The 11637-nt window shown below is 28.7% G+C and overlaps 1 pseudogene across 1 annotated transcript; it reads left to right on the forward strand.

The window, feature by feature from the left end:
• Nucleotides 1-3036: 3036 nt before the first annotated feature.
• Nucleotides 3037-8661, forward strand: LOC107455097 (UTP--glucose-1-phosphate uridylyltransferase pseudogene; annotated as a pseudogene). Its single transcript, XR_015435761.1, has 2 exons — nt 3037-3163; nt 7020-8661. The product of XR_015435761.1 is annotated as a UTP--glucose-1-phosphate uridylyltransferase pseudogene (transcript).
• Nucleotides 8662-11637: the final 2976 nt, after the last annotated feature.

An 11637-nucleotide genomic window follows, 5' to 3' on the forward strand; every position in this document is an offset into this window, starting at 1 on the left:
TAAGAACTCAAAGAATTTAAAAATAATAACAACTAAGATCAAGTTTACACTGTATTCCTTATTTTCCAATAACATTAATATTTCAACAATAATCTATATATATATATATATATATTTCTCTTACACGGCGACAAAAAAGGACTCATTACTACTCTCCGAATGACAACGCTAGAAAATCGACCAATGATTGCCGCAAAAAATGTCACATGCCAAATCTAGTTGAGGTGGCTCAATATATAACGCTATTCAAAACGGAAACTGAAATAACCTGAGAGAGCATCAGCTGCGACAATCTCATACTGTTAAGCTAGGCAGAAGTAAGTAGTCTTTGTTGATAGATCTCTATTTTAGTATTTTGTCGAAAGCGCTTTTTTTCACGAATTTATGTATTGCGAATTTATTTGACGATTTTTGATTTATATCACGAATTTATTTGTTTTATTATTGTTATTAGTTATTCATTGAAAAATGAGTCTCAGTCGTGCTGTTACGCCTTAAGATTTTATACTATAGAACATTTCTAATAGGTTTAACGAATTACATGTCATTTATTTGAATTCAAATTTATTTTAATGACTTAGTATTTACTAAAACGAAGTAATTTTTTTTAAAAAAAAGTTGTTATATTGATTTGAATGATTGTTTTGAATTCTTAGAATTTTGTGCACTTGCAATGTACCTAAGTTAGTATCGAGATATGCATTATTTAAGAAATATCTCAAACAAATATGAACTGTTAAATAATATTTCTGGCTGAACGATTTTTTGAAAGTAAGTAAAAAACAATTAAAAGTAAGCAAAAACAATGATAAAATTAAAAATTATTTACAAAACCACCTTATATGCAACATTTTTTATCAATTTCCTTTCCATATTATTCGTTTTCATTTACACGTCTTGACTCTTCAACGTTTCTTCGCCACTCATTCCGCCGTCGCGTATTGATAGCGCTACGATTACTTTCCATGTAATTTTGTGCTGCTAAATTATGTTCAGCTCTAAGTCGCTGTTGATATCGCCTGAGATATTCACGGTGATCCATTTTTCAGGAAAGATATAAGTATTTTAAAGTAAACTCTGTTCAATATATTTCACACATTCTATACAAAATAAAAATCGCAACAAGATTTAGCTGGTAAGTTTAGTTGTAACACTTCTGCAGACGGCATTATTAAAAATTACTACTTTTTCACACGCATGTCTTCTCAATTTTGATTGGCTGTTTTGTGAGTTACTAACCAGAAGTCTTCTGCGATTGGCTATGTGTTATCATTCCATTCTCTTCTTATATATAAAGATATATATATATATATATATATATATATATATATATATATATATATATATATATATATATATATATATATATATATATATATATATATATATATATATATATATATATATATATATATATATATATATACATACATATATATATATATATATATATATATATATATATATATATATATATATATATATATATATATATATATATATATATATATATATATATATATATATATATATATGTGATATATATATATATATGAACCCTTTTAACGTCTTTGCTTCTTAAAATGTTGTTATTAATAAAGCCTTGAATGTAATATTGAAACGTTGAACATGAGCAAATACTGGACATGAATCAAAGGATTCATTAAAACTACATCAATAAACTCTCACCTTTTATTCGCCAAGAATTTTCTTGGTTTTCCCAAAAGAGTCATGTTTGTACCCGAATCGATTTGTTTGAAAATGAAGATCCTTCATGAATATGCAGAAATTTCTCTCGGAAGTCAAGTTGACAATCATCGCTTGGTAAGATAAATGTTTCATAAATTACTAAGAATAGACTAAAGCAGCAATAGACCCGTTTCTCAACGCGTTTATTTAGAGAGCTACAAGGGAGCAACGTTGCTCTCTGTTATGCGGTGTTAAATAACTTTACAATGCAAATGCATGATTTTGGAGAAAGTCTTTCAGAGACCTTCTAGGATTTATAACTGCTTCTTTAGCATTGCGATTATATTTTGGGACGTAGTAAGGAGTGGATGATTTAGGACCAAGATTCACACAGTCACTTACGTATACAATCTATTCTCTAAAATCTCTTAGAGTTAAGTATAGCACAGAATATTGTGAAAAGAATACAGATGGAGATAAATCTGCAGTTCGTTTTAAAGGTAATGAAATAAAACAAATTAGTTTGTGAACGCACGCAACTGTAGGAGTGGTGTAATTATTCTTGTGTCGTAACAATAACAAATGCGATGAAATCAATATTCTGTGCATGTAAGAATATAGATGAAGCTGTTTTAAATAACAAAGATGATGAAAGCTGTATTTTTTAAATTTTATAATGTGTTTATTACTGAGCTACTTTAAGACATATGAATAATTCATTGAATTTTAAAATTAAGTTATTATTTTTAATTTTCGAAGCGCTATGTTTTTATCCGTATTCCGCTGTCTTTAAAAATCAGAAAATCTGATAAGACATGTACGTTTAGAAATAACATTTTTGAAATGTTTTGATTTGTAATATCTCTTGGATGAAATGCAAATTATTAACATTCTTTTATATCATTGTTTATCTAATACACAAATCGAGCTGTTTTTATGGATACGAAGCGTCTTATTTTATTTATTTTCTTTAAAACCAAGAAAATATTTCTTCCCTTGAATTAATTTCAGATTCTTGACTTTTAAAGGTTTTGAATTTATCGTATGATAGCAGCTTTTGTAATTCTTAAGAATGCTTATTTGATTGAGAAAACATGCAATGTCTGTGTTCGTTTTGAGATATATACTGCTTTAAAAAAATAATAAAAATTAAATTACAGAACTTAGAATTATCGCAATTACTATAATTCTGAAGCACATTTTTTATTTTGAAAATCATTTTTGGTTTTACAATGATGCTAACCTATAAAAATTTAGTTTTATTAAAAAATAATATTTGCAACTAATAAATACACATAATAAGTCATGAGCAAGTTCAATCTTGGTTCGCATTACATGAAAATTAAAATCGCACTTAATACAAATAGTCTATTTTAATTCGATTCATTTAATTCAAATTTTTTGATGTAGTTTATTGGGTATTATTTTAAATATTTTTTTTATTTGAGTTTTTAATTTTTATTTTTAAACATTGGTAAGTAGTTCTTTATTAATTTTCGAATTATCGTTTCTAATGTTCCTTTAACCTTATAAAGATAGATTTATAGTTAAATATAAATATTTGCTAGTTAAATTAGTTAGACCTTGTTCCATAAGTTATTTTTCTCTTAGTTAAATCGGCTTTTATAATTTATGAAAATGCTTTGACGCTTTGAAAACTGTTCGTGAAGCATGTTTTTGCAATTTCAATTTATCAAAATTTTGGCTTTTAAGAATTTCTTATGAATCTAACTTAATACATTTGCTGTTTAAATTCTTGCTAGAACATTCATAACATGCATGGGCAATAAAAATCAATCAAAGTAATGTGAAGAAAAATAAATCATATATAATCCCATTGGCTAAATAAGTAAAGCATAGTTGGAAATTACTTTAATACGTAATTACAAATGATTTGTTAGAGTGCAAACAGTAAAAAAATTCCGAAATAAATTACGATAAGAAGTAACAATACTTTTTACCTTAAAATTTGTTTTAACGGAAAGTTGTTATGAAACAAAACTCTGATAAGCCGTATTTTTACAGTGATAATTATCGTAAAATCACTCATACACTTAAATTAAACATATATTACTGTAAAAATTCTGTATAACATTTTACTCCTAAAATGGATTTTATGGATAATTCATCCAAGTGCCGATACTTTATTTCGTAATTTAATAGTTAATTTTTTACAGTACAGAATTGGTTTCTCCTTAGCTTGGGCACTGCGCCTTGGAGCTTTTACTGAACATAAAATCCTTAATTTTACTAGTGTTTCATATGATTAAATTTAAGTAATTTTTTTCTAATCTTTTTTTTTGTAAAAAAATAAATACACGATGAAACAATTCAATCTCAATTGATACAAGGTTACCAAAATATATTTTACTTATGATGTGATGCTCAGATAATTTCAGAAAATTATTCTGTAATGTTAATGCCAGAAATAACACAAGACTAGTAAGCGAAACATAATAATTGTTTCTTTTTACATTTACCATTGAATAGTTGGACCACATAGTAAAACGATGATATTATCTGAACATTTTAAATAGCATTAAAAAGGAATTTCTAAAACTATTCAATTGAGTATAATTTTATCGATAACGTTTTCCAACACACTTTTTTAACACAAGTTATTAACGGTTACTTAACGCTGTTTTTCTTAGCCCTGCCGCCAAAGAAAATTAAAAAAAACATAGTTAAAGTGCCTTACACTCGAAGCAATGTAGTGATTTTAAGCTATGGATATAATCTAGCCGTAAAGAATTATCTGGGCTTTAGAACAGATAAATAACTTGAATATTTCATAAGTTATTAAAAAAATTTCATTAGGGAACCACTCCTAAACTCCAGGATAAACGGAATTGCAATGTTTTGCCTCAGTAAAACCTGCAGAATTATTTCTTTCGTAAATTAAAACCTAACATTGCAGACAGCGATACTAAGTTTGAAAAAAGGAAAATTTCTTCCTAATTTCAACGTCACATTTTCGTCATGACATTAAATCTTTATATCGTCATGAAATTGAAAACTAACATGAATTTTAACATCGGAAGGCATAGAATGAAACTAATATTAGGGGGACCGGAAAGTAATGTCGCTTTGGAGCATTATATAATCGTTAGTCTTAAGAACCAGTTCATTTTTTTTATCCATTTCGATTCCTTTTCGATCCAGATTTGAAACGTTATTGCTAACTAGGGTGAATACATTATTGATTAAAAATAAAAGCTTGATAACAAATACAAAATGCCCCAGAAAGACATAACTTCGCGGTTCCGCTAATACTAGCTATGAGAAATGCTAGAAAATAATTTGTTGATGTTTTGTTGTCACTTTCACGTCACACGGATATACTGTATACGCCTACGCTAACGCCTAACGAGTGATGGAGCTTAACATTTTAAAGCATGTTATGTGCTAATGTATACACGTTTTATACATGTCGTTTGTTTATTTTGTTTATTTGCTTATTATTTGCACTCATGCGAAAGAATATTCTGCAATACAATATTACATTATAATGTAATATTGTCCTTGCATAAATAATTTTTTTAATGTATAAAAAATCTTACATATTGTTTTTTTTAACAATATTCATTATTTAAAAAAATAATTTGCTTTGAAAAAACTTCAATTTCTTATGAGGATCAAATTGACCTTCAAATGGCGGCTTTAGGTAAATTGAAAATCCGACCGTTCTAGTGCTAACAAGAACATGATTATCACAGTATAACAGTATTTTATTCCTTTGAAATCATAGGCATACTGTCCAGTGGTTATAACAGAACTATAAAGCTTAAAGTAAAAGCATAGAAAATATGCTTCTAAGGCAGTTAACATACGTAATTGGTAATTAGCATTGGAAATAAATTCCAACCAATATTATTACAAGTATGAGTTCTTCAATGACATCGATTCTCGTATCAACACAAAGTAAGAAAAATTGTTATGGCGGCTCCAGAAAATTTATGAGCTATAGTTTAGTTCAAATTAGTCAAAACTTGAGAAACGTATTGCGTTGAGCTAAGGCTCCTATACTATCTAATTCAGGGGCTCTACGTTGAGTCGTATTTACGTACAGGTTAATCCTTTCCGCAAAGTTCTACACTCTAAAAAATCTCTTCAATTTTGAGCCATAATATCCGCAAGTAAGCTAATTTTGACATCAGAACACTAAGATTAACTAGTTCATTCAATACACGATCACGAAAAGGAAAGAAAACGGGAAAAAAACAACTACTAAAATTTAAAGATTGAAAGAAAGATAAAAAATATTTTTCTTGAGAATAAAATAGGGCTTTGCTAAGTTAAAATTGCATTATTTTTTTATTTTGGTTTTAATTTGTTTAAGGAATATAATAGCCAGTTGCTCTTATTAGCTTAATGCATAGCGCTTTGTTTAATATGGGTTTTTAGCGATTCTGAACTAACTTCAAAACTAATTGAAAACTACAGTTAATTAGAAGAAAATTCGCATTTGCAATAGCTGCTGCGTTTGAGTTAGAATTTTTGATTTTAAATTATTTTCATGTGATATTTCTTTTACAGTGAGAATATATTTCGCTGCGATACGCGATGTCATGAATTGTGTGTTTTTATGAAAGAAAATTGATTATTATGAGCTATGGTCTAAGTTTTCTTTTTCTTCAGATATTCGTAATATTGTATGGAACTAAATTCAATTTAAAGATGTGGGAAATCAAAACATTTCTCGCCAAAAACTAGCCAGTAATTTGAAAATTTTATAAACGAATCATTTAATTGATTTTTGCAGTTTATCTTCTATCGCTATATATACTGACAAGTTTTACCATATCTATTATAAAAAATACAGTATACATTTTTAATACTTTATCATATTACGCGGGGATACATTTCATTTGAGGACAATTCTCGATTTAGTCTGGCACTAAATGGTTAAAAAAATTTTAAAAGATAACAGTTAACAAAATTATACTAATTTAACTTTTAACATTGAGGCTGAAAGAGTATAATAATAAGTCATTTAATTGAGGGAGTATTTTTCCTTTTTAAAAGTATTGTGGTGAAAATACAAGTTTATATGAGCAATATGATTTCTGCGTACCCAACTATCATCTGGTGAAAAATCCGGTAATTTGTATTGAATCTATGTTGAAACTATTTTGAAGAGCAGTTTGATGCAAAAATGCTACTATTCAAAATATGTGATTTATATTGACAAGTGCCTTTAAATTTCTGCATTTTATTTTGTTCATTATTTTACTGGGAACGAATTTTATATTTTTTTCATCAAACTTCTTTTTTTAACAAATTTAAATATATTCTGATATTTTATTTTTGATTTATGTTTCTATTTTTAGACTAATTTTGAAACAGGAAAATCGTCAAGAATATGAAAAACTGTAATTATTATGTATTACATATTTGAAGGTTTTACTGAGATAGTTTTAAGGTAAAATTTCAATAATGGTTGAATTTCAATTTGATTTTAAAATGAAGATGCGAAATGATATCGAAAATCTAATGAAAAATTGTCCAAGAAGTGAAAGTGATCAGTACTGGAAAGAGTTTAATGGATTTCTAGATTTATTTGACAGATTTCTGACCAAACGAAGTTCCGAATTTCAATGGGAAAGATTGCAATTAAATTCTAATGATTCATTTATCGATTATGAAAAATTACCATTACCGGAAAATGATCAAATAAAATCCTTTTTGAATAAACTAGTGATAATAAAGCTCAATGGAGGATTAGGTACAAGCATGAATTGCGTTGGAGCTAAGAGCCTCCTTTTCGTCAGAAATGAATGTACGTTTTTAGATTTAATCGTTCAACAAATTATAAAATTGAACAACGAGTACGATGTAGACGTTCCATTGGTGTTCATGAATTCATTTAACACACATGAAGACACACTAATTGCACTAGAAAAGTACAGAAATTTTAGAATCAAGATATTTAATTTCAATCAATCTCAATACCCAAGAATACACGCTCTTAATTATAAACTTGTTACAGAGGCATATAATGACGAGAAAAAACATGCCTGGTATCCTCCTGGACATGGTGATTTTTATAAGTCATTTTACCATTCCGGATTATTGCAAGCTTTCATAAAAGAAGGTAAAGAGATTTGTATGGTCTCAAATGCAGATAATCTTGGAGCTTCAGTGAATTTTCCTCTTCTAAAAGAGATGATGCTTTCAAATCAAAATCAAACAATAGATTGCTTGGTGGAAGTGACTCCAAAAACTATAGCCGATAGAAAAGGTGGCGCTGTTGTAAAAATAGGTAATAAACTCCATCTTGTGGAAGTGGCTCAGGTTCCTTCAGAACATATGGAGGTCTTTCAGAGAGGGGAACATTTTAATGTATTCAACACTAATAACATGTGGATTAGATTAGATTCTATTTTGAAGCTAGTAGTGGAAAGGCGTTACCTTTCAATGGATGTTATTGTCAACCACAAAATATTAAAAGTAAATGGAGAACCTGAAGACATAATTCAGTTGGAAACGGCGATGGGTTCAGCTATAAATCTATTCGAATGTTCTATTGGAGTAGTCGTGCCACGAAGCCGCTTTTTACCAGTTAAAACAACATCTGATTTCTTCCTGATCAAAAGCAACGTTTACGTTTTAAAGAATGGCACTCTTTTGTTGAATCCCTTAAGACGCATATCATATCCACCTCTAATTGAACTGGTTGGCAAACATTTTACTTCATATTCGCAAATCAAGGAAAGATTTCCAGAAATGCCAGATTGTTTGAACCTCTTAAGTTTGACGGTGTCGGGAGACATAGTTTTCGGTAAGAACATTGTGCTTAAAGGAAATGTTCTCATACAAGCAAACCCAGGTGAAAAAATTGATGTTCCTAGTAATACAGTATTGGACAATTGTCAAGTAATCACGCCATATGCATAAGGAACTACGCTGATCTTCACTATTGAGGTCGATAAATATTGTAAAACTGAGGAAGGGCAATAAAGTAATGGTGGAATTAAGTATATTTTAGTTACTTTAAATTGTAGAGAAATTTAGAAAATGCCTTCTAATATGTAAATTTTTGATTCTAAAAATTATGTGATCACAAGCACATCTTAAATGTGTCAAAACAATCTGATTTCCTTCAATGTTCAATGAAAGCTAGAATCAAAATTCAAGCAATCATAATCTATTTATGAATTGAAGTTTTGTGTGATTTCATTGAATATTCGGAAATTAATTAGTATGGAAAAGCAATGGGTAGAGAAGGGTAAGGCTAAGAAGTACGATGAAACAGCTACAAATTTCGAACTAATCACCTTACAAAAGGAAATGAGGCAGATGACCCTATGCAGTTTAATGCAGTGCATTACAAGCGTTTAGGCGCATTTGGAATTCTTCCATAAATTTTAAAAGATATGCATGTTTTTCTATTATTTTTTACTCTAAGTGCAGTAAACAGAGATGGAAATATTTGAAATAAGAGAAAAGCAATTTGCCGCAAAATTAAAACTGAACTAAATAAAATTAAGTTATTATTTCTAGCAAAAATTTAGATATAGGACTATATAAATTCAGATTTCTAGCAAATGAAGCCAAGTTAGAAAGCTCTTTTTAATATTACCGCTGTCATTATGAGAAGCCGAAGTTTCAAAAATTTTATTCAAAGCAGTTCACAAGTAAAGAATTTTTCGGAATTCGGAGATTATTCATTAAATCTTTTCTTAAATAAACTACTTAAAGTTTTTTTCACAATTATGTTGTAAAAAAAACGCGAGCGACGACTTATAAAAAAATTAGAAAAATTAGAAAATGAGCTTCTAACAACTGAAGGTATCATAAACTAAAAATAAATGAAAATCTAAAATTTAGATAGTTTAGATAAATAAAAGTACCTGTTCAAGATCACACGAATTAACACTTCGTAATGAAGAGAGCGCTCCTGGCGGCGTACAATTTCGTTACCGGCTTAGTTCGTAATGTAATTTTTAATTCTTATGATGTGCTCGATATATCCTGGAAGTTTGTGTACATATATATACGTACATGCATATTATAAAGAAATTTTTTTTTATCTTCTTCCATTTGTTTACTAAGGAGCTGCCTCCCAAATTATTATTTATGAGAAAAACAGCAAAAATGTTCATGACGGTAGAAACATAACTAAGCTTAAACACTTTTACAGGCAACTTTTACAGCTTAAACACTTCTACACTTTTGTAATCTTTATCAAATCAGACAATCAAATTGATTGAATGTTAGTATGTTATTCTTCCCTACTTCTTCACTAGAGATTCAACTTATTTCAATAGAGCCTTTGGCTCATTTCTCTCTATTGTACTATATATGACATTTATGTATATTTGACTCATTTTTTATTATTTATTTTTGATAAAAATTCTTAAAGTATACATTATAAGGTTGTCTTATAAAAAACTTTGTATACAGTACAGATATACGGTGAATTTGAGTAAGAAATGATTAAAAAAATAATCAAATTGAATTCACTAAAAAAATTATTTATCCAAAGCCAATCAATGTCCATATCAAAGCTAATATATACTGGGTATGCAATTGACTGTTTCAGAGCAAACCTAAAAGGAAATTAAATTTCGTACAAAAATAAAATTTGAACTTATTTCATATTCATTTATTTAATAGAATCTATCTCTGGTGATCATTAAACAAGCAAACATTATTTTCTAACAAACTTTAAATGCATATGAAGCTTTTAATTCACGAATTATTCGCCAAATAACTTAAAAGTTATTGCTGCATTGTAAATTCTTTAATGGCTAAATTAAATTCGTAATTTTGGTGGAACATGCAAAACTGAAGAATGCATTCGTGTGAATAATCTTTCCCGTTTTATTATTGCGCCAACTATCTAGAAGGTGCCATTCACTCTATAAATCACAATTTGAACCTTATTAGAATTGTTTGGATTCTGAAATGGCATAAAATGAATTGTTAGTGTTCTGGAATTAGAATATGTGCGAAAATTCTGTATACGGGTTATAGCGCGTTATTTAAACTATTTTGAATGTTCTGTCTCACATATGAACGCAGAATGAATAGCTTGTAAGAAGAGTTTGTCAAACTGTAAACCCATTGCTAGGCGAAAATGTAGTCATAGTCTGGAACACACGACGATAAGCATCAGTTCAATTACTATCAATCGTTAAAGCGTAATGTTTTCTCGCATCATTTGAACTGAGTAATTTTAACTATAAAAAAAGGTTTGTTAGACATTATCAAAACGATTATTTGATATTTTAATTTTTCTTATTCCATCTGTTAACATTTTTGAAACTTATTAACAATTAGTTACGATCTTGTTACATTGTTAAAATTTTTATTCTGAAATAACTGTCAACTGTCTGTCCACCTGAGTAACCTTAAAGTTTATGGTAAAGATAATTTTTTTTTTCCTTTATGGTTTTGAAACCATTTACAAAAAGTATGGTTATAAAACCATGAATATAAAACTATACGATTTTTTAACCTTTTGCAACTAGCATTTTTCAAATACATAAAAAAAATTAACTATTTAACTAGACATAGGAGCTCGGCTTTTCGTAAGGTAATGGGCATTGGAGAGTGCCGGACACTGGAAATTCTTCATGTGTTGAAGAGAATGGAGGAAATATTGTGGTTTCAATACTAGGACTCGAACTCCAGTTCTGCCGGTCCCGAGATTGACAAATAAGCCAGCTCGGTTATGATATGCACGCAGGTGCAAAAAACTAAGTATCTTCATTAGGTGGTTCTAGTTTGTGCGATAAGATTCCGGTTGCTTAACCGTATTAAGTGAAAGCAGTTAATAAGCAGTTTATCTCAAACTTAACAGTTTGATTACCATTTTTTTACGGTTATTTGACTACTTTGATTGAATATGATAAAATAACCATTGTTATTTAACCACTTCTTCTGAGAAATTTCTAACAGTGTAGGAGGAGCATCGGAAAATAGTAATAATAATGAATGAAT

Source organism: Parasteatoda tepidariorum, chromosome 7, assembly GCF_982258835.1.
Source record: "Parasteatoda tepidariorum strain Cologne lab strain chromosome 7, Ptep-v5.0, whole genome shotgun sequence".
Classification (NCBI taxonomy): Eukaryota; Metazoa; Arthropoda; class Arachnida; order Araneae; family Theridiidae; genus Parasteatoda; species Parasteatoda tepidariorum.